Source organism: Heterocephalus glaber, unplaced genomic scaffold, assembly GCF_053883595.1.
Source record: "Heterocephalus glaber isolate CG9 unplaced genomic scaffold, H.glaber_assembly_v1.0 deba00000071, whole genome shotgun sequence".
Lineage (NCBI taxonomy): Eukaryota > Metazoa > Chordata > Mammalia > Rodentia > Bathyergidae > Heterocephalus > Heterocephalus glaber.
The window spans coordinates 33,214,054-33,218,334 of NW_028258137.1; positions in this window are offsets into that span (position 1 = coordinate 33,214,054).

Here is a 4,281-nt window from a genome sequence, read left to right on the forward strand (position 1 = left end):
TGTCATTTTGAAAACCCATGAAGTATTGCTTGGAAAAAAAAATGTCACTAGTGATAAGACTTAATTGCAAGTGAAGTCTGTTTTCAACTGTTTGCAGTTAGAGGCAGGTGTTGTAACATCTATTAAATGATTTTATAAAATCTTAGGTTTTATCACATTTGATTAAATGTTGCTAAGCTGCGGATGGTCAATTGCAAGGAAAAAAAAGGTAGTCTAATTACGATAGTTTAAAAAATTAATCACCAGGCAAAATTTACGTATTTAAAATGTCAGAAGGCTTGAATCATGAAAAGAATCCCCCAACCTTGTCACCAAATTATTTTTAACGGGATTCACAAAAGCAAATTATGAATCAGCTTGTATTTTAATTTATACGTGTGACTGGTTTCTGTTCTGGAGATTTAAGTGTCTTTGGTGCTTTTTTATTGTTGTTACAGGTCAGAGATAAATCAGGGTAATGAAAAGTAGGCACGAGAAATGTGGTCTCTAAATGGTATAGGCCTCTTAAATAGTATATAGACATTAATGAGCCACCCCATCACACACACACCTTGTCTCTTCCCCTGCTGTGGGGACATTATTTTATTACTCTGACTAAACACTTTTTATTTTTTTGCATTAACCTGTACTGCTTTAGGATGAAAAAACATAAGGATTTTCATTTTTAGCTGACACGGGGTCATTAGTTCCCAACTCAAAGAACAAAAGCTTAAATGCCTTCGTGCAGCATAATTTCTGCAATATATTACCACCTGATGGAGGTTTGAAGGCTTTCTAGACAGATGGATTAATATCTCAAGTTTAAGTAGGAGTCCTCCACTGTGTCCATTCAGTGGGCTTTAGACATCTGAATGGTTTCTTTCCCATTTCTCACTTCACGGAGCATTTTTCAGCACTGGACTTCAATCTAACCTTTCCCTACCCCCCCCCCACCCCCTTTGTTTGGCTTTTGTTTTGCAACAGCTGTTATTATCGTTTTTGGTCAGCTGTGATTGCTGGAGGCAAAATAGGACCAGATGGTGTTTTGCTATGCATGAATGGAGCGTTAGAGGAGTTGGGATTGAATAGGCCAAGTTTGAATGGTGTCTATGCACCACCTGCCTGCCTTCGCCATGGCGTACACATCACAGTAGCATGATCCGTCTCAGACCTACTAGAATCGGATGGGAAAGTGAAGAGCTGGGGTGGATTTTCCCCATATTTATTGATCTCCCATGCACTAACAGAATAATGCAGTGTACAGTCAATTTGAGTTAATTGGATATGACACAGCATGGACATGTAATCTATCACTCTAGAATCCTGGTTCACTTTAAGGATTTCACTGTTCTCCAACACACACACACACACACACACACACACACACACACACACACAAATAGCAAAACTGAATAGGCTAAGTAGGCACAAGTTAAAAAATAAATCTGTCTAAAATAATGTTCTTAAAAGGTTGAGGTTTGGGAAATGGGAAGATATTTCAAAATATTTCCATCAGCCAATAGTGCAAGGTTAAAAAAAAATCCCATAAGTCTGATATGAGTAGAAAGCTTTCAGGTTTGTAGGTTATCCATCAAATATTGCACCTTTATAAGAAATGAGCATTATTAGGAAAACCACACAGATAAACAACCAGACTTGAATTCTCTTAGAAAATATTCTTAAGTGTGAGTTTTTCTCTTCATTCCCTCAACTATACTTAGTTTTACTACTATCTGAACAAACTGCAAAAATAAACTCTTTGCTTGAATTTGAAGCCAGTGAGTAGGTTTGCCTTGTGTGGATTATGATTCTACAGGTATATAGGTTTCGTGTGTTAGTGTGTGTTACTAAGCAAAAGCTTAACCATCCAAGAGACGGGGAATCAGATATGCAGACAGCTCCATTTGCCTAAGGCCTTAATTACTTAAATTTACTTCTGCAACATGCAAAACACTGTGATAGATCCCAAAGGCGATGGAAAAATAAACAGAGCCTTCTGTTTATTTTGTATATGTTAGAAATTTTCCATAATAAAATTTCCATAATAAAAGATCAAGTAATAAAATAACAAGGCCATCCTTCACTTGAGTATTTTTTGTTGGTATGAGGAAGATACCCACTCCACAGCATGATTTGTGTGCTAGCAGAGACATAAATTGTTCCTGTGTGCTTTAAATCTGAGAAATGAAAATTCATTTAGAAAGATTTTAATTGATTAGGGGTATTAAAGAAAGCTGCATGAAATTATTGGCACTTTGACAGGTGCCTTGAAAGTTGGGCAAGATTTTAATGGGCCAAGAAGAAAGACCCAGGATGGTAGAACCAGGAGGCCTCTCCAGGAAGGAGGGAGGGTGGAGAAGGGCCACTCATGTTGAAAGCACAGGTGCCTCAAAACAGGAGTAGTGAATCCAGCAAAATTGGACACTACTTTTGCAGAAGTGAGCAGGAGAAAGTACTGGAAAGGAAGTCTGGAGTCCAATTGGTTGACAGGAACTGGTGCTTAACTCCGAAAGGTAGGGTGGGAGTGTGGCTCAGTGGTATAGTGCTTGCTGGGTTCCATCCCCAGTAGTGCAAAAAAAAAAAAAAAAAAAGGGATTAAATGTGTGTGATTCAAGTTGACTGTATAAATGGTTTTATCTCATTTTTTGAAAAGGGAATATCCAGTTGGCACTGAAAACTGAAAGAAAAATGGGACAAAATCCTCACTTGAAAACGCATCTCAGTATTTGATTATCCACATGCATAAATAAGGCCACTCTTCATGCTCTTTCACCCACCATTCTCATCTGGTGCAAGAGCACCATCAAGAAAGCCAAATCAAGACATTTTTGTGGCAACAGTAGAATAAGCCTTATCTTTCCATTAGCATGAAGAGAGATCATTTTCTGTGTTTCTGCTGTGAAAAGAAAGCTATTTTCACCACTGGTAAAAAGTACCTCTTGGTGCTTGAACTCAAACATGATGAATGATGAAAAGAAGCCCTTGCTTTGTTGCTGAGTAAAACCTCAGGCAGCAGTGGGAGGGATGTTGGTTATGGTCTCAATTTAATTTCAAAGAAGAACCTTCACAGAAAATGTGAATGTGGATGTATACTTCTTAGCAAAGGAATAATGCTCTTTTGTAAAACATCTCATTATCTCTAGCATTTATATAGCACTCTGTACTTTTCAAAGCAATTTTCTGAGGATTGTTTCATTCTTTTCACTCTAGATGGGATGGGAGTTAACCTCATGTAACAAATTAGGAAACTGAGGCACAGAGAGTGACGGCGTTCGGATACTGCTTTGTTTATAAAAAGCACAGCCAACAGGAGTGGAAATTGTCTCTAGGTTTCATGTTATTTCATTTGCTTTTAAATATTTGTATATGTCTGACATATATTAGATAAATGTTTTTATCTCCCTGCTTGTACATACGATTGTAAATATAGATGACTGAGCATGTAGGTAGGTGATAGAAATCCATCACGATACCAAACAGTAATTAATCCATGTTTTCCTCATGGCTAAGCAGGCAGTAAACCAGAATGAGTGCAACCTAACCCATGCTCTCAATGGGGCATGATGCCACATGCCACTTTTTTTGTGTGTGAATACTTTCCAGTTTGATTGTTTTCCCTTTCTGTCATTATTTTGTATTCAGGCAAACAGCTTTGACTTGTGTTCAAGTGTTAGGACTGCAGGTGCCACACAAGTGCCAAGGCATGACTTTATTTACTCTACATGTTTTTTTTTTTTTTTAAGTAAGTTTCAAAGAAAATTGGAGTGGGTGAGCACCGGGTAGGTGTGCAATGTTTTGCATTATTTAAGGAATCCAATCAATGGATCCAATATTGAGCACAGGAAAACAAAGACAATATAAGGAATCTCCCTAGGGGTTATGCAGTAGCAGTCCTGTACTCTGCTTGTTGAGTTGCAGCTCCATTCCTGAGACCACATGTCCCTTGCTAAGTGGGGCGTAGTCTACCACAGGCAACCACTCGTCAGAGGAGATATATAGACTGCAAATAACAAGACTGTATTATTGTCTTAATTTTAAAAAGGCAGAGCACTAAAGCTATGAGTGGCCATTTGCCGAGAGTGAGTAGCAGGGAATGACAATTCTAGACATACTCACCAAGAATATTTTGGGGTTTTCATTTGCGGCGAGGTATTCAGGTGACTTCGCCAGAGTCAACAGAGTAGTGGTTATTTTGAGATCCTGATCTTAGGTTTATTTTCAGATTTGTGCCCTACTTTTTCTTTCCAGTCAGGTTGCCTTGCATCCAAGGATATAATGTTACCAAGAAGATGCTTTTGATAA